The following is an 8749-nucleotide window of genomic DNA, read 5'->3' as shown; positions in this document are numbered from 1 at the left end:
ACTTTGCGGTGGGCCAACTACTGATTGCAGGAGACTTCAACGTCACGCTCAACCCGCTCCTAGACTCCTCAGTGGGACGCTCCCAAGTCTCACAGAGCAAGCTAAAGAAATTAGGGAAGTGCCTGCTTGGTTTGGGGGTGGTGGACGCCTGGCGTCTTCTTCACCCCTCGACGAAGGATTTCTCCCATTACTCCTCAGTCCACTCCTCGTTTCAGAGGTTGGACTATATCTTTGTCTCCTCCGCCCTCCTTGCGACCCTCGAGAGGGCAGAAATCGATACGATTACGATCTCGGATCATGCGCCAGTGCACGTGGTCTTGCGCCCCACACACCAGGTACCGAGGGAATGGAGATGGAGAATGAATGCCTCCATATTAGAGTCACTGGAGGACAGAGACCTCCTAAACAATGCGCTGGAGGAATACTTTCTCTTAAATAGCGTCGGGGACACCTCGATTCCGGTGACCTGGGAGGCCCATAAAGCCTACATGCGTGGCATGCTGATCGCACTGGGCACCCGTGTGAAAAAGCGCCTACAGAAGGAGATAGATGGGATACTGATCGAGATTGCCAAGTTGGAATTGGTGACCAAGCTCTCTCAAACTAAACTTAATTTGGAAAGCCTTGCAGCCCTTAGGGCAGAGTTAAAACGCCGCCTGGACGCTAGATTTAACAAGAAACAGCTTCACTTTAAACACATTATCTTGGCGCAAGGGAACAAGGGCAGTAGGTACATGTCGTCTGTTATTAAAAAAGCTAAGACGAAAAATCTAATCAAATCAATAAAATCTGAAAAGGGTCAAGTGGTGACTGCCTCGCCCGACATAGCAAAAGAATTCCAGGCCTTTTATTCTAAGCTATACAATTTGAAAGCCAACTCTGACTCGTGCGGACAGGAGGACGCCAGACAATTAATAGACCAGTTCCTGGGGCAGGCGAACCTCCCCAGGCTAAACCCAGCAGAAACATCTTCTCTGACTTCTCCGGTTACCCAATCGGAGATTCAGAAATTAATATCATCCTGCCCGCCGAATAAAAGCCCAGGCCCGGATGGGTTTACCATTCACTATTATAAGACCTTCCAAACCATCCTAATACCCAAACTTACTGACCTTTTCAACGATTTGTTGAAGGGATCACCCCTCCCTAAACAGTCCCTTGAGGCCCACATCACCCTGATCCCTAAAGAGAACAAAGACCTGGAATCGTGCGGTAGCTACCGCCCGATATCCTTGATCAATCTGGACATGAAGCTCTGGGCGAAACTCCTCGCCGAAAGGATGGGCGGCTTTATGACCAGCCTGACCGATGGGGAACAGGCAGGCTTTATGAGGGGAAGGGAGGGGAGGGACAACTGCCTCAGACTCCTACATGCTGCACGGTACGCACAGTCACACAAAATACCCTTGGCACTAGTAGGCACGGACGCCGAAAAGGCCTTTGATAGGGTTGATTGGAGATACATGGAAGGGGTACTGCGTCATTTTAATTTCCCGGGAGAATTTATCGCAGCGATATTCTCCCTCTATACCCAACCGTATGCACGTCTCAGGATAAATGAGGTACTCTCCCCTCCCTTCGACATCAAGTACGGCACGCGTCAAGGCTGCCCCCTGTCGCCGACCCTCTTCATACTGGCCCTTGAACCCTTCCTACGGAGAATCAGGCAGGACTCGGCTATAACTGGCTTAAAGGTCGGGAATAAATGTCTTGATACGGCAGCATATGCCGATGATATAGTGTTCCTGGTCACAAATCCAGAAGAGGGCTTGACAAGGCTAGCGGAACAATTAGAGGAGTTTGGTCACATATCTAATTTTAAGGTCAACTTCTCGAAATCGGTAATTCTGAACGTCTCCATTCCCTCGGCCCGCTATGATATCTTGAGAGCAAATTCCCCCTTTTCATGGTCCAATACCTCAATTGACTACTTGGGTGTGAAGCTCACTAAAAAAGCAGAGGACCTTTACAGAGCTAACTTCGCTCCCCTGTTAGTTCAGGTGAAGAATCTGCTGGGGTCTTATGACGTCCCACTGGCCTCATGGTTTGGCAGGAAGAATATAATAAAATCATACATCTTGCCAATAATATTATATAAGATACGTATGCTACCTATCTTCCTGCCGAGATCCTTTTTTAAGTGCCTTAATTCTGCCTTCTCGGGATTTGTGTGGAGGGGGAGGAGACCACGGCTGGCCGGCAGTTTGCTGATGAGGAGAGGCGCGGAAGGAGGGATCGATCTCCCTAACCTTCATGATTTTTACCAGGCGTCTCAACTGGGATACTGGGTAACGCTAGCCTACCCTCATGGAGATGATCTACCCCAGATCCTTGCCGGGGGCTGTGCGGACGAGCCCCTGATGGGGGATCTCTGGCTTCCGGCGAGGTCTCGCATCGGTGGTCGAGGCTTCAACCCCCTCTTGAGAGGCCCATGTGCAATGTGGGACAAACTGAGACCCTCGCTGGCGCCGGACCCATCTCCCATCCTGCCACTCCGATTGATCGGCAGACTAATGAGATATCCGTCAGACTCTTGCTCCGAGTCGATCTGGAGGAGATCAGGTTCATTGACAATCGCCAATCTACACTCCCTAGCTCACCTCCCCCCGGAATCTATAGTTCAATCCTTGGGCTTCACCGAAAACCTCTCCTTCTTACACAGAGCGCAGATCAAAAATACTATAGAAGAGTTCCTCAGGCTACACCAGACACTCAGACCGACTTTGCTTTTTGAACAAACTCTGGCCGGAAACAGAGTCGGACTGAAAAAGATCGCCTTTCTCCGCAGGGCCTTCATCACCCCGCCGGTTGAATATAAGCCGGCCTTCCTTTCTTCATGGGAAAGGGAGCTGAACATTACTCTCACATCGGAGGAGTCTAATTTGATTCTTAAAACCTCCTTTGGCCTATCGCCTTGTATTTTAGCTCAAGAATCTCATTACAAATTGCTGGCCAGGTGGTATAGGACGCCTCAGTGGCTATTCGACCACCATCTGACCCCACAGAACCTATGCTGGAGATGCGGGGGGGACATTGGCTCCTACCTCCATATCTGGTGGACATGCCCGACCCTGGCGCCCTTTTGGAGGGGGGTGGAGGAGACCCTGCGGAGACTTTCCCCCACATTCATTCTATCCCCGGACATTATCTTTTTGTGGAGACCCTCTAGCTCCTTTCACCCAATGAAGAACAAGCTCCTAGCGTCACTAATAGATTCAGCCAAGGCCTTAATTCCCCCCCTATGGCAACAAAACACACCGCCTACATTGAGACAGTGGAAGGAGAGGGTGGACCTCCTCTATAATCTGGAGGAAATGCACAGCTGGACCAGAAACACATATGACAAATTCTTACAGATATGGTTTCCATGGAGGGCCATTAGCGACTCTGACATATGGACCCGGTGAGCGGAGGCCTCCCCCCATCCTAGCACCCGGCCGGTAAGTGACTTCTACATATGCTACTTTCTCTGGTTTCACCGTTCTTCGTTTATCTCTCCTTTTGGCGCCTTCTCTGCCTGACAACGATTAATTATGCGACTTTTGTGACACTCACAAACCCCCCCCCCTTCCCCCCCCCCCACCACTGCTCCCCTCACCCACTTTCCTCATTTGCTCCTGCCTATCCCTAACCCCCCCCCCCCTTGTACTTGCTCTCTAGCACATCTTGCCGTTGCAATGAGCTAGGGATTAAGACCTAGGTCTTTCTGCGGTGTAGAAATCTGCACAATCTTGAGATCTTGTGTGCACTCTCAGTGTAATACCTAAGTTCTCTCAGCACCATTGTTAGCGGTCTTGGCTATATTCTAACAAGTTGTTGACACAGACCCAGAGGCTAACGATTGTTAGACATTTTTCTCGATGTAATCATATGGCTTCTATTGTGTGTTTATGTTCATTTATTGTTAAAAACCTGAATAAAAATTGATTTACAAAAAAAAAAAAAAAGAACAATATTGCGTCTATGGACTCAAGGTAGCCCAGGCTAAGTGCACCTCAAAATAAATATGTGAGGCGCATCTTGAGTCTGGAGGGAAGAGAGCATCAAATCTCCCTGTCCCATCCTAGCAAATTCTTAAATTATATAAAGTTTAAAATAAATAACCAGCCGACCAAGAAAAGCTGGTCGGTGAACCATTTAACTGTGTCAGGGATTTAATAAACCTGGAGATAGCAAACTTAAGCTCATAAGTATTCAATCAAGGTCTGTTCATATGTGTCTTGTTTCAGGGGTTCTTGTTGCATTGTTGTGGAGCTGGCTCATTTCAACATGGTCTTCCGACTGTTGTTCAGGTTCGGGTTGGCCGTTGAGGTCTAGGAGGTGAGTTACTCCCAGGATCGTAGGAAATTCCTTCCTCTTCAAGCATATGTTTCCCTTCTTCCAGGGATTTAATGTAAAAGGACTTTTGGTTGATGCAAACAGATGATGTGAATGGGAAGTCCTACCTATACTTGATGTTCGCCTGTTGTAGTGCTAAGGTGATGGGTTTTAGGTTCTTCTTTTTTGCAAGGGTGGAGGGAGCAATCTCCGTGTACAGTTGGGTCGAGGGTGGAACGCCTGGAAGTGAAGATAAATCGCGAGTGGCGGATAGGATTTGATTCCTCACCTGGGAGTAGTAGAGCTTCAAGATAATGTCTCTAGGGAGGTCAGGGTTGGCAGGTTTAGTAAGGGCATGGTGAATTCAATCCATATGGAGGGTTTCCTTGTTAGTTTGCGGAAGGAGTGCAGAAAAAAGGTTGGTAGCCCATTCTTTTAAGTTAGTGATACTATCAGGGAGGCCTCAAATTCTTAATTTTGCCCTCCTGTTTTCGAGGTATTCACATTTTAGCTCAAGAACTTCAACCCTCATTGAGTGTTTATCCCATTTGGCCTACTCTTGGCCCAGTAGATCGATTATCTCATCCATTTTTTGTTCAAGGTCATTTGTGCGCTGGCCTAGGTCAGAGATTTGCTTGGAGATATTGCGCACTGCTCATTGTAGCTCATCCCGAAACATTTTTTTGATGTGGTTAAAGAGCGTTGTGTCTGCAGTGGAGACATCTGTATTTTGGATATTTCTTGCTGGTTCACTAACCTGCCAACGTGCAGACTGATCTCCCTATTCATTGGAAATTGAGCCCTCAGGAGAGGGAGCCATAGGGGTGAGAGAAGTGGACTGAGATCCGGAGAAGAGTTCTGGAAGGGTACTCTGAGCTGACGTTGAAAGCAATTCTTTCTGTCTGCTGTTCGTTTTTGTCATTTTACAGCTACAAGCTGGAGGGAATAGCTTGAAGAGTGATGATTGAAATGGACGGGGTCAGGGCATGGCTCAGTGGGCAGTCCTGCGTTGATTAATTTATTTATTTGTGTAAGTCCTCCCGTGTACCTGGCCGAGTGTGTTGGTGATGCAGGTCTATTCTTCTCACAAGCCACTTCAACCTGGCAGGAGTGTATTACAAGGTGCTGTTCCCCTAGCTGGCCACTGGGTAGTAGCATAGTACAAAGTCCAGTTCTATGAATACAGGTCTCTTGGTCTCCCCTTCTCCTCTCATTTATGGAGCTGCAGCCCACTCTGGCAGGTAAGAGGGACAAGAGGGGGGAGGGGGGCACTTCTCTGCAGCAGTGGGGGTGCAGCAGGAATGGTGCTGTCGCTTATCCTCCAGCTGAAGATGGGGCCACTGGGCAGTAGGTGAGTATCCCAGCGCCCCGAGGTCAAGGCTGTTCAGGGGGGTGCAGAGAGCTGAGGAGTGCCGGCCTGTTGTACAGGGGGGCCCGCGGCAGCAGGGGGTTCACAGGGCAGATGCCATCAGATGTAGCTTCCACCAGCACCATGTCACTCACCCAGCCGAGAGGTGGTAAAAGTAGACAGCAGCTTCACTCCTCCAGAATCCTTTAGCCGGTCCTCGCTCTGGATCGCCTAGGGAGGAAGGGTCCTTTTCAGGTGCCTGCACTCAGTAATCGAGATGTTCAGGCTCTTAAAAGGTCTCTAAATGTTCCCCCAAGGTTTGGGAGCAAGATGCAGGACTTTGAGAGCCTGTTTTTGGACCATCAGGAGTAGGATGGCGACGGGTCTTGCTCTCCATTAAAATGGTTTTAAGGACCTTCCACCTACCTCTAACTTTGTTATTGGTCCCAATATGCATCCTGACCACTGCATCCTCACCACCCCCTCCCAGCAGGATGGTTTTAATGAGTGTTGAACACAATATTGAGGGATCTATTAAGTTCAAACATAGGTACTAGAATACTTTGCCAAACTTTACTTGTGCCATATACCCTTATAAGGAAATATGATGGACACAAGGGCATATATACAAAGCATGGAGCTCCATAGCAAAACTCAGAATTGCCCTCCCACCAAAACAATTCTATCAAAGACAGCATATCTATAACACAGTGGGTTTAGATACAGCAGCTCATCTCCAGTATACATCTAAATGATGCAGTCACCATATAATAGTCAGGTACCAATTCTACAGAGTGCCCCCTAAAACCTACAGAGCCTTCTTTGTGGTCCCTGAACCTTACAGTTCCTGGCCTGCTCTGTGTCTTCCTACCTTCCATGAAGACCCGGCCAGCAGCACACATCTCTCTATAACTTACATTCCTGTTGGCCTGGATGCTGCTGTCTCAGTGTAGAGGCTGCCTTCTCCCTCTCTATTGGCCTTCTATAGAGGCCCTCTCTATACTGGAGGGGGAGGAGGCAGCCTCCACACTGAGAAAGCAACATCCAGCCAGTAGAAATTTAAATTGCAAGACTTGCTGGCCAGAATTTTGTGGATGGCTATATCAGTCACCGGTGGGACAGGGGGATAAGGCCTTTTGGCCCCAGTCTCCCTGTCCCATAGAATCCTTAGAAGTGGCATATCTGCCTACATTGGTGGCATTCCAACGATTGGAAAACAGGAGCATATGCAGCTCTGAGCATGACAAAGACCACATTGTTCGAAACGTCGCATCTATTAATGGAAGAATAAAAGTACATTGTATTTTTGCACCATTTATGCTGCCACCTGAATTTCTGAATTATTTATTATTGAACACTCTAATTAACAGTCTTTGTATAAATATAAAAGTTTACTTCCATGGTATCATACAGTCCTTTGATCATGTTAGCAAGAGAAGGCCCATTTTAGGTATAAGATGCACAGATGCATACAGTACAGTGCCCAATATGTGTCATATACTGGCCAGTTACAGTACATACCGTGTTTTCCCGAAAATAAGACAGTGTCTTATATTAATCTTTGTACAAAAAGGTTTCACTTTTTTACATGTATAGCTGCCTGGACTCTATTTAAATTGACTTTTTTAATTAACAGTTAGCAAGGCTTAATTTTGGAGTAGGGGTTATATTTCAAGCATCCTCAAAAAGCCTGAAAAATCATTTTGCACCCTCAAAAATTCTGGAAAATCATGCTATGTCTTATTTTCAGGGTATGTCTTATTTTCAGGGAAACAGGGTAGTGCATACATAATTGACTAAATTCTATATTTTGTCCAGATACTGTCATACATAATCCTGACATTTTCAAGACCTCTAGAATCATTGAGGGCTACCTAACAGATACTTGACAAATTTTGTGAAGTATACTATTATAAACTCAATGTGGGGAAAACACAAATGTTAGGCTTAAATTTATCTAGAGATCTAAAAAACACTATTATGTCGCAATACACTTTGTGTGAACATAACCACTCCCCTTGCTGATATACAAAATACAAACTTACCTCCATTGATGACATCCGTACAAAGGAACTGGATCACCCTCTAAACTATACCTGACCTGGTATGGCAGAATTAGGACGTACAAAATGAAAATCTTACCCAAGTTGTTATATGTCTTTGGGGCCTTGCCAGTACTTATTTCTAAACTTTTCCAAATTACAAAGACAGGTGTCTGATTCTATATGGGTTGGGGGGGGGGGGGGGACCCTGTTTATCCTTATCAATCCTAGCTTTACGCCACAAGCATGGGGGCGCAGATGTTCCCAACGACGAAGCTTACTTTAAATCTATTCTGCTTAATCAAGTAAAATACTTGCTTGATAAAAGGAACAATCTTTTCTGGATGGGTATGGAGGAGGGATGCTGATGCGGGATTCGCTCACTTCATTACTCTATGCGGCATCTCTGACAACTATGTCAGATAACGCAGGGATGAAACTGATAACTCAGAGACTTTCTCCTCTCGTGATCACCACAACTGAGGCATGGCAATTCCTTTCCCATACCCTCACATCTAATAACAGTCTACACAAGACCCTGCCTATAGAAACCCTAGGTCACCTACTACTAAACTTAAAATTGTCAAACTGGAGGACAATGGGGATGCTGGGAGTGGAAGATCTTGTCTCTTCCTCGGGGGTGATGCCTTCTTATCAGCTTCAAGTAAAATACCACCTACCTATAGAGGATAAATTTAAATACCTTAGGATTCAGTTCAATTCCCCATTCACACAACATTTTTGGGCAAAAACGTCCATGAAAACATTGGGGAAGTCTTTTAAAGGGACCCTACAGTCCACAAAAGGGGCAGCTATTCTGGAGACATAATTAAAAATCCAAATGAGATGGTATTAAGGCCCTTTTAGACAGGATGAATGTCGAGCTAATGATGCCTGACATTCGTCCCCACACATACTAGCACCTGTGCACCTGTGTGGGAGAAAGCATGGTTAGCTCTCAGTGGGGAGGCTGGAGGAAAGTTCTCTCATCGTGCTCCCCCGCCACTCTCCTTTGTCTTAACACAGTGGCTGTTCAGTACTG

Source organism: Eleutherodactylus coqui, chromosome 9 (assembly GCF_035609145.1).
Source record: "Eleutherodactylus coqui strain aEleCoq1 chromosome 9, aEleCoq1.hap1, whole genome shotgun sequence".
Classification (NCBI taxonomy): domain Eukaryota; kingdom Metazoa; phylum Chordata; class Amphibia; order Anura; family Eleutherodactylidae; genus Eleutherodactylus; species Eleutherodactylus coqui.
Note: the sequence above shows the minus strand (reverse complement) of the source record.